The following is a 19,025-nucleotide window of genomic DNA, read 5'->3' on the forward strand; positions in this document are numbered from 1 at the left end:
ACATGTGTGCGAAAATGTTTGCTCCTCTTTACGTAAAACCGCACGCAGCCGGTAGGATTCGAACCTACGCTCCCAGGGGGAATCTGATTTCGAGTCAGACGCCTTAACCACTCGGCCACGACTGCCGTTAGCGCGGTGCTCTCCCGACACATACAACTGCTACCGTTTCAAGCACTGTGGTGTCAGAAAACGGCGTAGCTGCATTATTTTCCGTAGCGTTTCCACCGCTACCAGACGAATCGCTACCAAAGTATTAAAATTTCCGCCCGGACAGGGACTTGAACCCTGGACCCTTAGGTTAAAAGCCTAATGCTCTACCGACTGAGCTATCCGGGCTCACACGAGCCTGCAAAACCTCACACGATGCACAACTATACATTGACTCATGTCCTTTACTGTTGTGCAATCGCTGCATGGGGCCGTTACTAATAAAACGTCGCCTAAATGCTGCCTACAAGCCTATCGCGCTAAGCTCGTAACACACTATCGAAGACTGCTGGCACACGATGCAACAACAAATTGCACCAGTTGTTACGTCTCATACGTTGGAGCAGAGAATTTACGTGTTTTGTCGACAATCACTGGGCAATTGGAAAATTCACAAGCATTTCGAATGCAATGTTTTCCACGTTTTCGCTCATTTCACGATTCCGTTGAAGACGTTCTTCACCACCTGACACAGAAAAAGGAATGCAGTCGGTAGGATATTTTTAATTCTTTTGCTTCTAAGGGAGTTAGTTGTCTAGTGAGTTCCTCTTATGGCATGCACTAGACAACCACAACAGCTACAGGAGAGAGTCATTTTTGTTGCCAGCGGTAGTTGCATTATCACAAACGCAGGGTAATTCCATTGGCGTCGCATCAAAACGAATACCTGCCGAAACCCGGGATCGAACCAGGGACCTTTAGATCTTCAGTCTAACGCTCTCCCAACTGAGCTATTTCGGCCGACGTTGAAAGCCGCCATTCGCATGTGTTCGTTAACCTCTGCCTCGTTGCCAATTTCACAGTCACCTTCGTCTGATAAGACACAGGGACGCTGAAAGGCGAGCAGCCAATGCAGTGAAGTTCCACACACATTTCTTCTGCTTCCGTCATCGTAACAAGCAAACATGTCGACTCGATTCGTGTAATATTGACTTCGCTGACTTGACGTGACGCCACGCTGACGCTAGAAAACCCGTGCTATATCGAAGCCAGGGGCAACTCGTGTGCAGAGAACGAGACACAAGAAGGAGTGAGCCTCTCCACCATATGAGAGGCAGTATCTAGCAGATACACACGGTAAAACATTCAACTTGCGTTAGCTCATAAATTGCTACACGTCATCGTCTGCAAGCTAAACTGGACACATCTGCACTGCCCAGTGAGGCACCACTTGTACTAACACCTGGTGGACGGCTGTGAGACGAGGAGATGAGCTGCGGCTTCTGGGCGCGACTGTAACGCTGCGCCCTGGATCAAATAACACTGCACATTGCTGGTGACCCACGTGTTTAGTAGTGACACAACTGCTAGGATGCAGCTGAACGTCCGCCCTTTGAGAGCGAGAAAATTTGCGCAGTCGGCAGGACTCGAACCTACGCTCCCAGAGGGAATCTGGTTTCAAGTCAGACGCCTTAACCACTCGGCCACGACTGCCGGTGGCGGAAGCGACTCCCGACAAGTGAAACCGCCATCCTTAGACGCAATCTGATGGCAGAAGACGGCGTTGCCTCGCTCTTTCCTGTAGGGTTTCCATTAGCCGTTAAGAAAGTGTATTAATTTTCGCCTAGACAGGGACTTGAACCCAGGACCGTTTGGTGGAAAACCTAACGCTCTACCGACTCAGCTATGCGGGCCCACGCACGAGCATTATCGTACAGCTGCGTGGTGTGCGAGTGATTCGCATTTCGTAATTACTGGCTTATGGCTCCAATGGCGACTTCACCGACTTCCCACTGACGCACCGCTGACGCTAGTTTTCTGTCGTCTTAAAACGATGGACATACCTACAAGCAGCTGCGAGATCTTAAGAAAAGAAACGCTGCACCACTGCTTTTGCCGCACTCGAATGATTGAAATTGCGATTCTTAAAAAGAAAATGAAATGTTCGCTCTGTCCAACACTTTCGAGCACATCTGTGTACTCACGATATCAGCGACGGCTTTCTGCAGTCCCAGCGTCAGTGCGAGGTGAACCGATAGCCACAGTAAGCAGCGGTCGTCGCGAAAACTCAGTATTCTTAAAACGGAAATTTTCGTCTTGTTGAGAATGGCGTCACTGGTTTGCACCCGCATTCGCCCAAGCATGTCACATGTGTGCGAAAATGTTTGCTCCTCTTTACGTAAAACCGCACGCAGCCGGTAGGATTCGAACCTACGCTCCCAGGGGGAATCTGATTTCGAGTCAGACGCCTTAACCACTCGGCCACGACTGCCGTTAGCGCGGTGCTCTCCCGACACATACAACTGCTACCGTTTCAAGCACTGTGGTGTCAGAAAACGGCGTAGCTGCATTATTTTCCGTAGCGTTTCCACCGCTACCAGACGAATCGCTACCAAAGTATTAAAATTTCCGCCCGGACAGGGACTTGAACCCTGGACCCTTAGGTTAAAAGCCTAATGCTCTACCGACTGAGCTATCCGGGCTCACACGAGCCTGCAAAACCTCACACGATGCACAACTATACATTGACTCATGTCCTTTACTGTTGTGCAATCGCTGCATGGGGCCGTTACTAATAAAACGTCGCCTAAATGCTGCCTACAAGCCTATCGCGCTAAGCTCGTAACACACTATCGAAGACTGCTGGCACACGATGCAACAACAAATTGCACCAGTTGTTACGTCTCATACGTTGGAGCAGAGAATTTACGTGTTTTGTCGACAATCACTGGGCAATTGGAAAATTCACAAGCATTTCGAATGCAATGTTTTCCACGTTTTCGCTCATTTCACGATTCCGTTGAAGACGTTCTTCACCACCTGACACAGAAAAAGGAATGCAGTCGGTAGGATATTTTTAATTCTTTTGCTTCTAAGGGAGTTAGTTGTCTAGTGAGTTCCTCTTATGGCATGCACTAGACAACCACAACAGCTACAGGAGAGAGTCATTTTTGTTGCCAGCGGTAGTTGCATTATCACAAACGCAGGGTAATTCCATTGGCGTCGCATCAAAACGAATACCTGCCGAAACCCGGGATCGAACCAGGGACCTTTAGATCTTCAGTCTAACGCTCTCCCAACTGAGCTATTTCGGCCGACGTTGAAAGCCGCCATTCGCATGTGTTCGTTAACCTCTGCCTCGTTGCCAATTTCACAGTCACCTTCGTCTGATAAGACACAGGGACGCTGAAAGGCGAGCAGCCAATGCAGTGAAGTTCCACACACATTTCTTCTGCTTCCGTCATCGTAACAAGCAAACATGTCGACTCGATTCGTGTAATATTGACTTCGCTGACTTGACGTGACGCCACGCTGACGCTAGAAAACCCGTGCTATATCGAAGCCAGGGGCAACTCGTGTGCAGAGAACGAGACACAAGAAGGAGTGAGCCTCTCCACCATATGAGAGGCAGTATCTAGCAGATACACACGGTAAAACATTCAACTTGCGTTAGCTCATAAATTGCTACACGTCATCGTCTGCAAGCTAAACTGGACACATCTGCACTGCCCAGTGAGGCACCACTTGTACTAACACCTGGTGGACGGCTGTGAGACGAGGAGATGAGCTGCGGCTTCTGGGCGCGACTGTAACGCTGCGCCCTGGATCAAATAACACTGCACATTGCTGGTGACCCACGTGTTTAGTAGTGACACAACTGCTAGGATGCAGCTGAACGTCCGCCCTTTGAGAGCGAGAAAATTTGCGCAGTCGGCAGGACTCGAACCTACGCTCCCAGAGGGAATCTGGTTTCAAGTCAGACGCCTTAACCACTCGGCCACGACTGCCGGTGGCGGAAGCGACTCCCGACAAGTGAAACCGCCATCCTTAGACGCAATCTGATGGCAGAAGACGGCGTTGCCTCGCTCTTTCCTGTAGGGTTTCCATTAGCCGTTAAGAAAGTGTATTAATTTTCGCCTAGACAGGGACTTGAACCCAGGACCGTTTGGTGGAAAACCTAACGCTCTACCGACTCAGCTATGCGGGCCCACGCACGAGCATTATCGAACAGCTGCGTGGTGTGCGAGTGATTCGCATTTCGTAATTACTGGCTTATGGCTCCAATGGCGACTTCACCGACTTCCCACTGACGCACCGCTGACGCTAGTTTTCTGTCGTCTTAAAACGATGGACATACCTACAAGCAGCTGCGAGATCTTAAGAAAAGAAACGCTGCACCACTGCTTTTGCCGCACTCGAATGATTGAAATTGCGATTCTTAAAAAGAAAATGAAATGTTCGCTCTGTCCAACACTTTCGAGCACATCTGTGTACTCACGATATCAGCGACGGCTTTCTGCAGTCCCAGCGTCAGTGCGAGGTGAACCGATAGCCACAGTAAGCAGCGGTCGTCGCGAAAACTCAGTATTCTTAAAACGGAAATTTTCGTCTTGTTGAGAATGGCGTCACTGGTTTGCACCCGCATTCGCCCAAGCATGTCACATGTGTGCGAAAATGTTTGCTCCTCTTTACGTAAAACCGCACGCAGCCGGTAGGATTCGAACCTACGCTCCCAGGGGGAATCTGATTTCGAGTCAGACGCCTTAACCACTCGGCCACGACTGCCGTTAGCGCGGTGCTCTCCCGACACATACAACTGCTACCGTTTCAAGCACTGTGGTGTCAGAAAACGGCGTAGCTGCATTATTTTCCGTAGCGTTTCCACCGCTACCAGACGAATCGCTACCAAAGTATTAAAATTTCCGCCCGGACAGGGACTTGAACCCTGGACCCTTAGGTTAAAAGCCTAATGCTCTACCGACTGAGCTATCCGGGCTCACACGAGCCTGCAAAACCTCACACGATGCACAACTATACATTGACTCATGTCCTTTACTGTTGTGCAATCGCTGCATGGGGCCGTTACTAATAAAACGTCGCCTAAATGCTGCCTACAAGCCTATCGCGCTAAGCTCGTAACACACTATCGAAGACTGCTGGCACACGATGCAACAACAAATTGCACCAGTTGTTACGTCTCATACGTTGGAGCAGAGAATTTACGTGTTTTGTCGACAATCACTGGGCAATTGGAAAATTCACAAGCATTTCGAATGCAATGTTTTCCACGTTTTCGCTCATTTCACGATTCCGTTGAAGACGTTCTTCACCACCTGACACAGAAAAAGGAATGCAGTCGGTAGGATATTTTTAATTCTTTTGCTTCTAAGGGAGTTAGTTGTCTAGTGAGTTCCTCTTATGGCATGCACTAGACAACCACAACAGCTACAGGAGAGAGTCATTTTTGTTGCCAGCGGTAGTTGCATTATCACAAACGCAGGGTAATTCCATTGGCGTCGCATCAAAACGAATACCTGCCGAAACCCGGGATCGAACCAGGGACCTTTAGATCTTCAGTCTAACGCTCTCCCAACTGAGCTATTTCGGCCGACGTTGAAAGCCGCCATTCGCATGTGTTCGTTAACCTCTGCCTCGTTGCCAATTTCACAGTCACCTTCGTCTGATAAGACACAGGGACGCTGAAAGGCGAGCAGCCAATGCAGTGAAGTTCCACACACATTTCTTCTGCTTCCGTCATCGTAACAAGCAAACATGTCGACTCGATTCGTGTAATATTGACTTCGCTGACTTGACGTGACGCCACGCTGACGCTAGAAAACCCGTGCTATATCGAAGCCAGGGGCAACTCGTGTGCAGAGAACGAGACACAAGAAGGAGTGAGCCTCTCCACCATATGAGAGGCAGTATCTAGCAGATACACACGGTAAAACATTCAACTTGCGTTAGCTCATAAATTGCTACACGTCATCGTCTGCAAGCTAAACTGGACACATCTGCACTGCCCAGTGAGGCACCACTTGTACTAACACCTGGTGGACGGCTGTGAGACGAGGAGATGAGCTGCGGCTTCTGGGCGCGACTGTAACGCTGCGCCCTGGATCAAATAACACTGCACATTGCTGGTGACCCACGTGTTTAGTAGTGACACAACTGCTAGGATGCAGCTGAACGTCCGCCCTTTGAGAGCGAGAAAATTTGCGCAGTCGGCAGGACTCGAACCTACGCTCCCAGAGGGAATCTGGTTTCAAGTCAGACGCCTTAACCACTCGGCCACGACTGCCGGTGGCGGAAGCGACTCCCGACAAGTGAAACCGCCATCCTTAGACGCAATCTGATGGCAGAAGACGGCGTTGCCTCGCTCTTTCCTGTAGGGTTTCCATTAGCCGTTAAGAAAGTGTATTAATTTTCGCCTAGACAGGGACTTGAACCCAGGACCGTTTGGTGGAAAACCTAACGCTCTACCGACTCAGCTATGCGGGCCCACGCACGAGCATTATCGAACAGCTGCGTGGTGTGCGAGTGATTCGCATTTCGTAATTACTGGCTTATGGCTCCAATGGCGACTTCACCGACTTCCCACTGACGCACCGCTGACGCTAGTTTTCTGTCGTCTTAAAACGATGGACATACCTACAAGCAGCTGCGAGATCTTAAGAAAAGAAACGCTGCACCACTGCTTTTGCCGCACTCGAATGATTGAAATTGCGATTCTTAAAAAGAAAATGAAATGTTCGCTCTGTCCAACACTTTCGAGCACATCTGTGTACTCACGATATCAGCGACGGCTTTCTGCAGTCCCAGCGTCAGTGCGAGGTGAACCGATAGCCACAGTAAGCAGCGGTCGTCGCGAAAACTCAGTATTCTTAAAACGGAAATTTTCGTCTTGTTGAGAATGGCGTCACTGGTTTGCACCCGCATTCGCCCAAGCATGTCACATGTGTGCGAAAATGTTTGCTCCTCTTTACGTAAAACCGCACGCAGCCGGTAGGATTCGAACCTACGCTCCCAGGGGGAATCTGATTTCGAGTCAGACGCCTTAACCACTCGGCCACGACTGCCGTTAGCGCGGTGCTCTCCCGACACATACAACTGCTACCGTTTCAAGCACTGTGGTGTCAGAAAACGGCGTAGCTGCATTATTTTCCGTAGCGTTTCCACCGCTACCAGACGAATCGCTACCAAAGTATTAAAATTTCCGCCCGGACAGGGACTTGAACCCTGGACCCTTAGGTTAAAAGCCTAATGCTCTACCGACTGAGCTATCCGGGCTCACACGAGCCTGCAAAACCTCACACGATGCACAACTATACATTGACTCATGTCCTTTACTGTTGTGCAATCGCTGCATGGGGCCGTTACTAATAAAACGTCGCCTAAATGCTGCCTACAAGCCTATCGCGCTAAGCTCGTAACACACTATCGAAGACTGCTGGCACACGATGCAACAACAAATTGCACCAGTTGTTACGTCTCATACGTTGGAGCAGAGAATTTACGTGTTTTGTCGACAATCACTGGGCAATTGGAAAATTCACAAGCATTTCGAATGCAATGTTTTCCACGTTTTCGCTCATTTCACGATTCCGTTGAAGACGTTCTTCACCACCTGACACAGAAAAAGGAATGCAGTCGGTAGGATATTTTTAATTCTTTTGCTTCTAAGGGAGTTAGTTGTCTAGTGAGTTCCTCTTATGGCATGCACTAGACAACCACAACAGCTACAGGAGAGAGTCATTTTTGTTGCCAGCGGTAGTTGCATTATCACAAACGCAGGGTAATTCCATTGGCGTCGCATCAAAACGAATACCTGCCGAAACCCGGGATCGAACCAGGGACCTTTAGATCTTCAGTCTAACGCTCTCCCAACTGAGCTATTTCGGCCGACGTTGAAAGCCGCCATTCGCATGTGTTCGTTAACCTCTGCCTCGTTGCCAATTTCACAGTCACCTTCGTCTGATAAGACACAGGGACGCTGAAAGGCGAGCAGCCAATGCAGTGAAGTTCCACACACATTTCTTCTGCTTCCGTCATCGTAACAAGCAAACATGTCGACTCGATTCGTGTAATATTGACTTCGCTGACTTGACGTGACGCCACGCTGACGCTAGAAAACCCGTGCTATATCGAAGCCAGGGGCAACTCGTGTGCAGAGAACGAGACACAAGAAGGAGTGAGCCTCTCCACCATATGAGAGGCAGTATCTAGCAGATACACACGGTAAAACATTCAACTTGCGTTAGCTCATAAATTGCTACACGTCATCGTCTGCAAGCTAAACTGGACACATCTGCACTGCCCAGTGAGGCACCACTTGTACTAACACCTGGTGGACGGCTGTGAGACGAGGAGATGAGCTGCGGCTTCTGGGCGCGACTGTAACGCTGCGCCCTGGATCAAATAACACTGCACATTGCTGGTGACCCACGTGTTTAGTAGTGACACAACTGCTAGGATGCAGCTGAACGTCCGCCCTTTGAGAGCGAGAAAATTTGCGCAGTCGGCAGGACTCGAACCTACGCTCCCAGAGGGAATCTGATTTCAAGTCAGACGCCTTAACCACTCGGCCACGACTGCCGGTGGCGGAAGCGACTCCCGACAAGTGAAACCGCCATCCTTAGACGCAATCTGATGGCAGAAGACGGCGTTGCCTCGCTCTTTCCTGTAGGGTTTCCATTAGCCGTTAAGAAAGTGTATTAATTTTCGCCTAGACAGGGACTTGAACCCAGGACCGTTTGGTGGAAAACCTAACGCTCTACCGACTCAGCTATGCGGGCCCACGCACGAGCATTATCGAACAGCTGCGTGGTGTGCGAGTGATTCGCATTTCGTAATTACTGGCTTATGGCTCCAATGGCGACTTCACCGACTTCCCACTGACGCACCGCTGACGCTAGTTTTCTGTCGTCTTAAAACGATGGACATACCTACAAGCAGCTGCGAGATCTTAAGAAAAGAAACGCTGCACCACTGCTTTTGCCGCACTCGAATGATTGAAATTGCGATTCTTAAAAAGAAAATGAAATGTTCGCTCTGTCCAACACTTTCGAGCACATCTGTGTACTCACGATATCAGCGACGGCTTTCTGCAGTCCCAGCGTCAGTGCGAGGTGAACCGATAGCCACAGTAAGCAGCGGTCGTCGCGAAAACTCAGTATTCTTAAAACGGAAATTTTCGTCTTGTTGAGAATGGCGTCACTGGTTTGCACCCGCATTCGCCCAAGCATGTCACATGTGTGCGAAAATGTTTGCTCCTCTTTACGTAAAACCGCACGCAGCCGGTAGGATTCGAACCTACGCTCCCAGGGGGAATCTGATTTCGAGTCAGACGCCTTAACCACTCGGCCACGACTGCCGTTAGCGCGGTGCTCTCCCGACACATACAACTGCTACCGTTTCAAGCACTGTGGTGTCAGAAAACGGCGTAGCTGCATTATTTTCCGTAGCGTTTCCACCGCTACCAGACGAATCGCTACCAAAGTATTAAAATTTCCGCCCGGACAGGGACTTGAACCCTGGACCCTTAGGTTAAAAGCCTAATGCTCTACCGACTCAGCTATCCGGGCTCACACGAGCCTGCAAAACCTCACACGATGCACAACTATACATTGACTCATGTCCTTTACTGTTGTGCAATCGCTGCATGGGGCCGTTACTAATAAAACGTCGCCTAAATGCTGCCTACAAGCCTATCGCGCTAAGCTCGTAACACACTATCGAAGACTGCTGGCACACGATGCAACAACAAATTGCACCAGTTGTTACGTCTCATACGTTGGAGCAGAGAATTTACGTGTTTTGTCGACAATCACTGGGCAATTGGAAAATTCACAAGCATTTCGAATGCAATGTTTTCCACGTTTTCGCTCATTTCACGATTCCGTTGAAGACGTTCTTCACCACCTGACACAGAAAAAGGAATGCAGTCGGTAGGATATTTTTAATTCTTTTGCTTCTAAGGGAGTTAGTTGTCTAGTGAGTTCCTCTTATGGCATGCACTAGACAACCACAACAGCTACAGGAGAGAGTCATTTTTGTTGCCAGCGGTAGTTGCATTATCACAAACGCAGGGTAATTCCATTGGCGTCGCATCAAAACGAATACCTGCCGAAACCCGGGATCGAACCAGGGACCTTTAGATCTTCAGTCTAACGCTCTCCCAACTGAGCTATTTCGGCCGACGTTGAAAGCCGCCATTCGCATGTGTTCGTTAACCTCTGCCTCGTTGCCAATTTCACAGTCACCTTCGTCTGATAAGACACAGGGACGCTGAAAGGCGAGCAGCCAATGCAGTGAAGTTCCACACACATTTCTTCTGCTTCCGTCATCGTAACAAGCAAACATGTCGACTCGATTCGTGTAATATTGACTTCGCTGACTTGACGTGACGCCACGCTGACGCTAGAAAACCCGTGCTATATCGAAGCCAGGGGCAACTCGTGTGCAGAGAACGAGACACAAGAAGGAGTGAGCCTCTCCACCATATGAGAGGCAGTATCTAGCAGATACACACGGTAAAACATTCAACTTGCGTTAGCTCATAAATTGCTACACGTCATCGTCTGCAAGCTAAACTGGACACATCTGCACTGCCCAGTGAGGCACCACTTGTACTAACACCTGGTGGACGGCTGTGAGACGAGGAGATGAGCTGCGGCTTCTGGGCGCGACTGTAACGCTGCGCCCTGGATCAAATAACACTGCACATTGCTGGTGACCCACGTGTTTAGTAGTGACACAACTGCTAGGATGCAGCTGAACGTCCGCCCTTTGAGAGCGAGAAAATTTGCGCAGTCGGCAGGACTCGAACCTACGCTCCCAGAGGGAATCTGATTTCAAGTCAGACGCCTTAACCACTCGGCCACGACTGCCGGTGGCGGAAGCGACTCCCGACAAGTGAAACCGCCATCCTTAGACGCAATCTGATGGCAGAAGACGGCGTTGCCTCGCTCTTTCCTGTAGGGTTTCCATTAGCCGTTAAGAAAGTGTATTAATTTTCGCCTAGACAGGGACTTGAACCCAGGACCGTTTGGTGGAAAACCTAACGCTCTACCGACTCAGCTATGCGGGCCCACGCACGAGCATTATCAAAAAATGGCTCTGAGCACTATGGGACTCAACTGCTGTGGTCATAAGTCCCCTAGAACTTAGAACTACTTAAACCTAACTAACCTAAGGACATCACACACATCCATGCCCGAGGCAGGATTCGAACCTGCGACCGTAGCGGTCGTGCGGTTCCAGACTGTAGCGCCTTTAACCGCTTGGCCACTCCGGCCGGCACGAGCATTATCGAACAGCTGCGTGGTGTGCGAGTGATTCGCATTTCGTAATTACTGGCTTATGGCTCCAATGGCGACTTCACCGACTTCCCACTGACGCACCGCTGACGCTAGTTTTCTGTCGTCTTAAAACGATGGACATACCTACAAGCAGCTGCGAGATCTTAAGAAAAGAAACGCTGCACCACTGCTTTTGCCGCACTCGAATGATTGAAATTGCGATTCTTAAAAAGAAAATGAAATGTTCGCTCTGTCCAACACTTTCGAGCACATCTGTGTACTCACGATATCAGCGACGGCTTTCTGCAGTCCCAGCGTCAGTGCGAGGTGAACCGATAGCCACAGTAAGCAGCGGTCGTCGCGAAAACTCAGTATTCTTAAAACGGAAATTTTCGTCTTGTTGAGAATGGCGTCACTGGTTTGCACCCGCATTCGCCCAAGCATGTCACATGTGTGCGAAAATGTTTGCTCCTCTTTACGTAAAACCGCACGCAGCCGGTAGGATTCGAACCTACGCTCCCAGGGGGAATCTGATTTCGAGTCAGACGCCTTAACCACTCGGCCACGACTGCCGTTAGCGCGGTGCTCTCCCGACACATACAACTGCTACCGTTTCAAGCACTGTGGTGTCAGAAAACGGCGTAGCTGCATTATTTTCCGTAGCGTTTCCACCGCTACCAGACGAATCGCTACCAAAGTATTAAAATTTCCGCCCGGACAGGGACTTGAACCCTGGACCCTTAGGTTAAAAGCCTAATGCTCTACCGACTCAGCTATCCGGGCTCACACGAGCCTGCAAAACCTCACACGATGCACAACTATACATTGACTCATGTCCTTTACTGTTGTGCAATCGCTGCATGGGGCCGTTACTAATAAAACGTCGCCTAAATGCTGCCTACAAGCCTATCGCGCTAAGCTCGTAACACACTATCGAAGACTGCTGGCACACGATGCAACAACAAATTGCACCAGTTGTTACGTCTCATACGTTGGAGCAGAGAATTTACGTGTTTTGTCGACAATCACTGGGCAATTGGAAAATTCACAAGCATTTCGAATGCAATGTTTTCCACGTTTTCGCTCATTTCACGATTCCGTTGAAGACGTTCTTCACCACCTGACACAGAAAAAGGAATGCAGTCGGTAGGATATTTTTAATTCTTTTGCTTCTAAGGGAGTTAGTTGTCTAGTGAGTTCCTCTTATGGCATGCACTAGACAACCACAACAGCTACAGGAGAGAGTCATTTTTGTTGCCAGCGGTAGTTGCATTATCACAAACGCAGGGTAATTCCATTGGCGTCGCATCAAAACGAATACCTGCCGAAACCCGGGATCGAACCAGGGACCTTTAGATATTCAGTCTAACGCTCTCCCAACTGAGCTATTTCGGCCGACGTTGAAAGCCGCCATTCGCATGTGTTCGTTAACCTCTGCCTCGTTGCCAATTTCACAGTCACCTTCGTCTGATAAGACACAGGGACGCTGAAAGGCGAGCAGCCAATGCAGTGAAGTTCCACACACATTTCTTCTGCTTCCGTCATCGTAACAAGCAAACATGTCGACTCGATTCGTGTAATATTGACTTCGCTGACTTGACGTGACGCCACGCTGACGCTAGAAAACCCGTGCTATATCGAAGCCAGGGGCAACTCGTGTGCAGAGAACGAGACACAAGAAGGAGTGAGCCTCTCCACCATATGAGAGGCAGTATCTAGCAGATACACACGGTAAAACATTCAACTTGCGTTAGCTCATAAATTGCTACACGTCATCGTCTGCAAGCTAAACTGGACACATCTGCACTGCCCAGTGAGGCACCACTTGTACTAACACCTGGTGGACGGCTGTGAGACGAGGAGATGAGCTGCGGCTTCTGGGCGCGACTGTAACGCTGCGCCCTGGATCAAATAACACTGCACATTGCTGGTGACCCACGTGTTTAGTAGTGACACAACTGCTAGGATGCAGCTGAACGTCCGCCCTTTGAGAGCGAGAAAATTTGCGCAGTCGGCAGGACTCGAACCTACGCTCCCAGAGGGAATCTGATTTCAAGTCAGACGCCTTAACCACTCGGCCACGACTGCCGGTGGCGGAAGCGACTCCCGACAAGTGAAACCGCCATCCTTAGACGCAATCTGATGGCAGAAGACGGCGTTGCCTCGCTCTTTCCTGTAGGGTTTCCATTAGCCGTTAAGAAAGTGTATTAATTTTCGCCTAGACAGGGACTTGAACCCAGGACCGTTTGGTGGAAAACCTAACGCTCTACCGACTCAGCTATGCGGGCCCACGCACGAGCATTATCAAAAAATGGCTCTGAGCACTATGGGACTCAACTGCTGTGGTCATAAGTCCCCTAGAACTTAGAACTACTTAAACCTAACTAACCTAAGGACATCACACACATCCATGCCCGAGGCAGGATTCGAACCTGCGACCGTAGCGGTCGTGCGGTTCCAGACTGTAGCGCCTTTAACCGCTTGGCCACTCCGGCCGGCACGAGCATTATCGAACAGCTGCGTGGTGTGCGAGTGATTCGCATTTCGTAATTACTGGCTTATGGCTCCAATGGCGACTTCACCGACTTCCCACTGACGCACCGCTGACGCTAGTTTTCTGTCGTCTTAAAACGATGGACATACCTACAAGCAGCTGCGAGATCTTAAGAAAAGAAACGCTGCACCACTGCTTTTGCCGCACTCGAATGATTGAAATTGCGATTCTTAAAAAGAAAATGAAATGTTCGCTCTGTCCAACACTTTCGAGCACATCTGTGTACTCACGATATCAGCGACGGCTTTCTGCAGTCCCAGCGTCAGTGCGAGGTGAACCGATAGCCACAGTAAGCAGCGGTCGTCGCGAAAACTCAGTATTCTTAAAACGGAAATTTTCGTCTTGTTGAGAATGGCGTCACTGGTTTGCACCCGCATTCGCCCAAGCATGTCACATGTGTGCGAAAATGTTTGCTCCTCTTTACGTAAAACCGCACGCAGCCGGTAGGATTCGAACCTACGCTCCCAGGGGGAATCTGATTTCGAGTCAGACGCCTTAACCACTCGGCCACGACTGCCGTTAGCGCGGTGCTCTCCCGACACATACAACTGCTACCGTTTCAAGCACTGTGGTGTCAGAAAACGGCGTAGCTGCATTATTTTCCGTAGCGTTTCCACCGCTACCAGACGAATCGCTACCAAAGTATTAAAATTTCCGCCCGGACAGGGACTTGAACCCTGGACCCTTAGGTTAAAAGCCTAATGCTCTACCGACTCAGCTATCCGGGCTCACACGAGCCTGCAAAACCTCACACGATGCACAACTATACATTGACTCAGTCCTTTACTGTTGTGCAATCGCTGCATGGGGCCGTTACTAATAAAACGTCGCCTAAATGCTGCCTACAAGCCTATCGCGCTAAGCTCGTAACACACTATCGAAGACTGCTGGCACACGATGCAACAACAAATTGCACCAGTTGTTACGTCTCATACGTTGGAGCAGAGAATTTACGTGTTTTGTCGACAATCACTGGGCAATTGGAAAATTCACAAGCATTTCGAATGCAATGTTTTCCACGTTTTCGCTCATTTCACGATTCCGTTGAAGACGTTCTTCACCACCTGACACAGAAAAAGGAATGCAGTCGGTAGGATATTTTTAATTCTTTTGCTTCTAAGGGAGTTAGTTGTCTAGTGAGTTCCTCTTATGGCATGCACTAGACAACCACAACAGCTACAGGAGAGAGTCATTTTTGTTGCCAGCGGTAGTTGCATTATCACAAACGCAGGGTAATTCCATTGGCGTCGCATCAAAACGAATACCTGCCGAAACCCGGGATCGAACCAGGGACCTTTAGATCTTCAGTCTAACGCTCTCCCAACTGAGCTATTTCGGCCGACGTTGAAAGCCGCCATTCGCATGTGTTCGTTAACCTCTGCCTCGTTGCCAATTTCACAGTCACCTTCGTCTGATAAGACACAGGGACGCTGAAAGGCGAGCAGCCAATGCAGTGAAGTTCCACACACATTTCTTCTGCTTCCGTCATCGTAACAAGCAAACATGTCGACTCGATTCGTGTAATATTGACTTCGCTGACTTGACGTGACGCCACGCTGACGCTAGAAAACCCGTGCTATATCGAAGCCAGGGGCAACTCGTGTGCAGAGAACGAGACACAAGAAGGAGTGAGCCTCTCCACCATATGAGAGGCAGTATCTAGCAGATACACACGGTAAAACATTCAACTTGCGTTAGCTCATAAATTGCTACACGTCATCGTCTGCAAGCTAAACTGGACACATCTGCACTGCCCAGTGAGGCACCACTTGTACTAACACCTGGTGGACGGCTGTGAGACGAGGAGATGAGCTGCGGCTTCTGGGCGCGACTGTAACGCTGCGCCCTGGATCAAATAACACTGCACATTGCTGGTGACCCACGTGTTTAGTAGTGACACAACTGCTAGGATGCAGCTGAACGTCCGCCCTTTGAGAGCGAGAAAATTTGCGCAGTCGGCAGGACTCGAACCTACGCTCCCAGAGGGAATCTGATTTCAAGTCAGACGCCTTAACCACTCGGCCACGACTGCCGGTGGCGGAAGCGACTCCCGACAAGTGAAACCGCCATCCTTAGACGCAATCTGATGGCAGAAGACGGCGTTGCCTCGCTCTTTCCTGTAGGGTTTCCATTAGCCGTTAAGAAAGTGTATTAATTTTCGCCTAGACAGGGACTTGAACCCAGGACCGTTTGGTGGAAAACCTAACGCTCTACCGACTCAGCTATGCGGGCCCACGCACGAGCATTATCAAAAAATGGCTCTGAGCACTATGGGACTCAACTGCTGTGGTCATAAGTCCCCTAGAACTTAGAACTACTTAAACCTAACTAACCTAAGGACATCACACACATCCATGCCCGAGGCAGGATTCGAACCTGCGACCGTAGCGGTCGTGCGGTTCCAGACTGTAGCGCCTTTAACCGCTTGGCCACTCCGGCCGGCACGAGCATTATCGAACAGCTGCGTGGTGTGCGAGTGATTCGCATTTCGTAATTACTGGCTTATGGCTCCAATGGCGACTTCACCGACTTCCCACTGACGCACCGCTGACGCTAGTTTTCTGTCGTCTTAAAACGATGGACATACCTACAAGCAGCTGCGAGATCTTAAGAAAAGAAACGCTGCACCACTGCTTTTGCCGCACTCGAATGATTGAAATTGCGATTCTTAAAAAGAAAATGAAATGTTCGCTCTGTCCAACACTTTCGAGCACATCTGTGTACTCACGATATCAGCGACGGCTTTCTGCAGTCCCAGCGTCAGTGCGAGGTGAACCGATAGCCACAGTAAGCAGCGGTCGTCGCGAAAACTCAGTATTCTTAAAACGGAAATTTTCGTCTTGTTGAGAATGGCGTCACTGGTTTGCACCCGCATTCGCCCAAGCATGTCACATGTGTGCGAAAATGTTTGCTCCTCTTTACGTAAAACCGCACGCAGCCGGTAGGATTCGAACCTACGCTCCCAGGGGGAATCTGATTTCGAGTCAGACGCCTTAACCACTCGGCCACGACTGCCGTTAGCGCGGTGCTCTCCCGACACATACAACTGCTACCGTTTCAAGCACTGTGGTGTCAGAAAACGGCGTAGCTGCATTATTTTCCGTAGCGTTTCCACCGCTACCAGACGAATCGCTACCAAAGTATTAAAATTTCCGCCCGGACAGGGACTTGAACCCTGGACCCTTAGGTTAAAAGCCTAATGCTCTACCGACTCAGCTATCCGGGCTCACACGAGCCTGCAAAACCTCACACGATGCACAACTATACATTGACTCATGTCCTTTACTGTTGTGCAATCGCTGCATGGGGCCGTTACTAATAAAACGTCGCCTAAATGCTGCCTACAAGCCTATCGCGCTAAGCTCGTAACACACTATCGAAGACTGCTGGCACACGATGCAACAACAAATTGCACCAGTTGTTACGTCTCATACGTTGGAGCAGAGAATTTACGTGTTTTGTCGACAATCACTGGGCAATTGGAAAATTCACAAGCATTTCGAATGCAATGTTTTCCACGTTTTCGCTCATTTCACGATTCCGTTGAAGACGTTCTTCACCACCTGACACAGAAAAAGGAATGCAGTCGGTAGGATATTTTTAATTCTTTTGCTTCTAAGGGAGTTAGTTGTCTAGTGAGTTCCTCTTATGGCATGCACTAGACAACCACAACAGCTACAGGAGAGAGTCATTTTTGTTGCCAGCGGTAGTTGCATTATCACAAACGCAGGGTAATTCCATTGGCGTCGCATCAAAACGAATACCTGCCGAAACCCGGGATCGAACCAGGGACCTTTAGATATTCAGTCTAACGCTCTCCCAACTGAGCTATTTCGGCCGACGTTGAAAGCCGCCATTCGCATGTGTTCGTTAACCTCTGCCTCGTTGCCAATTTCACAGTCACCTTCGTCTGATAAGACACAGGGACGCTGAAAGGCGAGCAGCCAATGCAGTGAAGTTCCACACACATTTCTTCTGCTTCCGTCATCGTAACAAGCAAACATGTCGACTCGATTCGTGTAATATTGACTTCGCTGACTTGACGTGACGCCACGCTGACGCTAGAAAACCCGTGCTATATCGAAGCCAGGGGCAACTCGTGTGCAGAGAACGAGACACAAGAAGGAGTGAGCCTCTCCACCATATGAGAGGCAGTATCTAGCAGATACACACGGTAAAACATTCAACTTGCGTTAGCTCATAAATTGCTACACGTCATCGTCTGCAAGCTAAACTGGACACATCTGCACTGCCCAGTGAGGCACCACTTGTACTAACACCTGGTGGACGGCTGTGAGACGAGGAGATGAGCTGCGGCTTCTGGGCGCGACTGTAACGCTGCGCCCTGGATCAAATAACACTGCACATTGCTGGTGACCCACGTGTTTAGTAGTGACACAACTGCTAGGATGCAGCTGAACGTCCGCCCTTTGAGAGCGAGAAAATTTGCGCAGTCGGCAGGACTCGAACCTACGCTCCCAGAGGGAATCTGATTTCAAGTCAGACGCCTTAACCACTCGGCCACGACTGCCGGTGGCGGAAGCGACTCCCGACAAGTGAAACCGCCATCCTTAGACGCAATCTGATGGCAGAAGACGGCGTTGCCTCGCTCTTTCCTGTAGGGTTTCCATTAGCCGTTAAGAAAGTGTATTAATTTTCGCCTAGACAGGGACTTGAACCCAGGACCGTTTGGTGGAAAACCTAACGCTCTACCGACTCAGCTATGCGGGCCCACGCACGAGCATTATCAAAAAATGGCTCTGAGCACTATGGGACTCAACTGCTGTGGTCATAAGTCCCCTAGAACTTAGAACTACTTAAACCTAACTAACCTAAGGACATCACACACATCCATGCCCGAGGCAGGATTCGAACCTGCGACCGTAGCGGTCGTGCGGTTCCAGACTGTAGCGCCTTTAACCGCTTGGCCACTCCGGCCGGCACGAGCATTATCGAACAGCTGCGTGGTGTGCGAGTGATTCGCATTTCGTAATTACTGGCTTATGGCTCCAATGGCGACTTCACCGACTTCCCACTGACGCACCGCTGACGCTAGTTTTCTGTCGTCTTAAAACGATGGACATACCTACAAGCAGCTGCGAGATCTTAAGAAAAGAAACGCTGCACCACTGCTTTTGCCGCACTCGAATGATTGAAATTGCGATTCTTAAAAAGAAAATGAAATGTTCGCTCTGTCCAACACTTTCGAGCACATCTGTGTACTCACGATATCAGCGACGGCT

At 49.8% G+C, this 19,025-nt stretch overlaps 32 non-coding genes across 32 annotated transcripts; all 32 read right to left on the minus strand.

Moving 5' to 3' along the window:
- Window positions 1-43: 43 nt before the first annotated feature.
- On the minus strand, window positions 44-125 carry Trnas-cga (transfer RNA serine (anticodon CGA)). Its single transcript has one exon. It is a non-coding gene; the product is annotated as a tRNA-Ser (tRNA).
- A 138-nt stretch (window positions 126-263) lies between these two features.
- Window positions 264-336, minus strand: Trnak-uuu (transfer RNA lysine (anticodon UUU)). Its single transcript has one exon. It is a non-coding gene; the product is annotated as a tRNA-Lys (tRNA).
- A 539-nt stretch (window positions 337-875) lies between these two features.
- On the minus strand, window positions 876-948 carry Trnaf-gaa (transfer RNA phenylalanine (anticodon GAA)). The gene has a single exon. It is a non-coding gene; the product is annotated as a tRNA-Phe (tRNA).
- A 611-nt stretch (window positions 949-1,559) lies between these two features.
- Window positions 1,560-1,641, minus strand: Trnas-uga (transfer RNA serine (anticodon UGA)). Its single transcript has one exon. It is a non-coding gene; the product is annotated as a tRNA-Ser (tRNA).
- A 696-nt stretch (window positions 1,642-2,337) lies between these two features.
- On the minus strand, window positions 2,338-2,419 carry Trnas-cga (transfer RNA serine (anticodon CGA)). Its single transcript has one exon. It is a non-coding gene; the product is annotated as a tRNA-Ser (tRNA).
- A 138-nt stretch (window positions 2,420-2,557) lies between these two features.
- On the minus strand, window positions 2,558-2,630 carry Trnak-uuu (transfer RNA lysine (anticodon UUU)). The gene has a single exon. It is a non-coding gene; the product is annotated as a tRNA-Lys (tRNA).
- A 539-nt stretch (window positions 2,631-3,169) lies between these two features.
- Trnaf-gaa (transfer RNA phenylalanine (anticodon GAA)) lies at window positions 3,170-3,242 on the minus strand. Its single transcript has one exon. It is a non-coding gene; the product is annotated as a tRNA-Phe (tRNA).
- A 611-nt stretch (window positions 3,243-3,853) lies between these two features.
- Window positions 3,854-3,935, minus strand: Trnas-uga (transfer RNA serine (anticodon UGA)). The gene has a single exon. It is a non-coding gene; the product is annotated as a tRNA-Ser (tRNA).
- Window positions 3,936-4,631: 696 nt separating this feature from the next.
- Window positions 4,632-4,713, minus strand: Trnas-cga (transfer RNA serine (anticodon CGA)). Its single transcript has one exon. It is a non-coding gene; the product is annotated as a tRNA-Ser (tRNA).
- A 138-nt stretch (window positions 4,714-4,851) lies between these two features.
- Trnak-uuu (transfer RNA lysine (anticodon UUU)) lies at window positions 4,852-4,924 on the minus strand. Its single transcript has one exon. It is a non-coding gene; the product is annotated as a tRNA-Lys (tRNA).
- A 539-nt stretch (window positions 4,925-5,463) lies between these two features.
- Trnaf-gaa (transfer RNA phenylalanine (anticodon GAA)) lies at window positions 5,464-5,536 on the minus strand. The gene has a single exon. It is a non-coding gene; the product is annotated as a tRNA-Phe (tRNA).
- Window positions 5,537-6,147: 611 nt separating this feature from the next.
- Trnas-uga (transfer RNA serine (anticodon UGA)) lies at window positions 6,148-6,229 on the minus strand. Its single transcript has one exon. It is a non-coding gene; the product is annotated as a tRNA-Ser (tRNA).
- A 696-nt stretch (window positions 6,230-6,925) lies between these two features.
- Window positions 6,926-7,007, minus strand: Trnas-cga (transfer RNA serine (anticodon CGA)). Its single transcript has one exon. It is a non-coding gene; the product is annotated as a tRNA-Ser (tRNA).
- A 138-nt stretch (window positions 7,008-7,145) lies between these two features.
- On the minus strand, window positions 7,146-7,218 carry Trnak-uuu (transfer RNA lysine (anticodon UUU)). The gene has a single exon. It is a non-coding gene; the product is annotated as a tRNA-Lys (tRNA).
- Window positions 7,219-7,757: 539 nt separating this feature from the next.
- Trnaf-gaa (transfer RNA phenylalanine (anticodon GAA)) lies at window positions 7,758-7,830 on the minus strand. The gene has a single exon. It is a non-coding gene; the product is annotated as a tRNA-Phe (tRNA).
- A 611-nt stretch (window positions 7,831-8,441) lies between these two features.
- Window positions 8,442-8,523, minus strand: Trnas-uga (transfer RNA serine (anticodon UGA)). Its single transcript has one exon. It is a non-coding gene; the product is annotated as a tRNA-Ser (tRNA).
- Window positions 8,524-9,219: 696 nt separating this feature from the next.
- Window positions 9,220-9,301, minus strand: Trnas-cga (transfer RNA serine (anticodon CGA)). Its single transcript has one exon. It is a non-coding gene; the product is annotated as a tRNA-Ser (tRNA).
- Window positions 9,302-9,439: 138 nt separating this feature from the next.
- On the minus strand, window positions 9,440-9,512 carry Trnak-uuu (transfer RNA lysine (anticodon UUU)). Its single transcript has one exon. It is a non-coding gene; the product is annotated as a tRNA-Lys (tRNA).
- Window positions 9,513-10,051: 539 nt separating this feature from the next.
- Trnaf-gaa (transfer RNA phenylalanine (anticodon GAA)) lies at window positions 10,052-10,124 on the minus strand. Its single transcript has one exon. It is a non-coding gene; the product is annotated as a tRNA-Phe (tRNA).
- A 611-nt stretch (window positions 10,125-10,735) lies between these two features.
- On the minus strand, window positions 10,736-10,817 carry Trnas-uga (transfer RNA serine (anticodon UGA)). Its single transcript has one exon. It is a non-coding gene; the product is annotated as a tRNA-Ser (tRNA).
- Window positions 10,818-11,718: 901 nt separating this feature from the next.
- Window positions 11,719-11,800, minus strand: Trnas-cga (transfer RNA serine (anticodon CGA)). Its single transcript has one exon. It is a non-coding gene; the product is annotated as a tRNA-Ser (tRNA).
- A 138-nt stretch (window positions 11,801-11,938) lies between these two features.
- Window positions 11,939-12,011, minus strand: Trnak-uuu (transfer RNA lysine (anticodon UUU)). The gene has a single exon. It is a non-coding gene; the product is annotated as a tRNA-Lys (tRNA).
- A 539-nt stretch (window positions 12,012-12,550) lies between these two features.
- On the minus strand, window positions 12,551-12,623 carry Trnaf-gaa (transfer RNA phenylalanine (anticodon GAA)). The gene has a single exon. It is a non-coding gene; the product is annotated as a tRNA-Phe (tRNA).
- Window positions 12,624-13,234: 611 nt separating this feature from the next.
- Trnas-uga (transfer RNA serine (anticodon UGA)) lies at window positions 13,235-13,316 on the minus strand. The gene has a single exon. It is a non-coding gene; the product is annotated as a tRNA-Ser (tRNA).
- A 901-nt stretch (window positions 13,317-14,217) lies between these two features.
- Window positions 14,218-14,299, minus strand: Trnas-cga (transfer RNA serine (anticodon CGA)). Its single transcript has one exon. It is a non-coding gene; the product is annotated as a tRNA-Ser (tRNA).
- A 138-nt stretch (window positions 14,300-14,437) lies between these two features.
- On the minus strand, window positions 14,438-14,510 carry Trnak-uuu (transfer RNA lysine (anticodon UUU)). The gene has a single exon. It is a non-coding gene; the product is annotated as a tRNA-Lys (tRNA).
- A 538-nt stretch (window positions 14,511-15,048) lies between these two features.
- Window positions 15,049-15,121, minus strand: Trnaf-gaa (transfer RNA phenylalanine (anticodon GAA)). The gene has a single exon. It is a non-coding gene; the product is annotated as a tRNA-Phe (tRNA).
- Window positions 15,122-15,732: 611 nt separating this feature from the next.
- On the minus strand, window positions 15,733-15,814 carry Trnas-uga (transfer RNA serine (anticodon UGA)). Its single transcript has one exon. It is a non-coding gene; the product is annotated as a tRNA-Ser (tRNA).
- A 901-nt stretch (window positions 15,815-16,715) lies between these two features.
- On the minus strand, window positions 16,716-16,797 carry Trnas-cga (transfer RNA serine (anticodon CGA)). The gene has a single exon. It is a non-coding gene; the product is annotated as a tRNA-Ser (tRNA).
- Window positions 16,798-16,935: 138 nt separating this feature from the next.
- On the minus strand, window positions 16,936-17,008 carry Trnak-uuu (transfer RNA lysine (anticodon UUU)). The gene has a single exon. It is a non-coding gene; the product is annotated as a tRNA-Lys (tRNA).
- A 539-nt stretch (window positions 17,009-17,547) lies between these two features.
- Trnaf-gaa (transfer RNA phenylalanine (anticodon GAA)) lies at window positions 17,548-17,620 on the minus strand. The gene has a single exon. It is a non-coding gene; the product is annotated as a tRNA-Phe (tRNA).
- Window positions 17,621-18,231: 611 nt separating this feature from the next.
- Trnas-uga (transfer RNA serine (anticodon UGA)) lies at window positions 18,232-18,313 on the minus strand. Its single transcript has one exon. It is a non-coding gene; the product is annotated as a tRNA-Ser (tRNA).
- Window positions 18,314-19,025: the final 712 nt, after the last annotated feature.

This window comes from Schistocerca cancellata, unplaced genomic scaffold, assembly GCF_023864275.1.
Source record: "Schistocerca cancellata isolate TAMUIC-IGC-003103 unplaced genomic scaffold, iqSchCanc2.1 HiC_scaffold_414, whole genome shotgun sequence".
Lineage (NCBI taxonomy): Eukaryota > Metazoa > Arthropoda > Insecta > Orthoptera > Acrididae > Schistocerca > Schistocerca cancellata.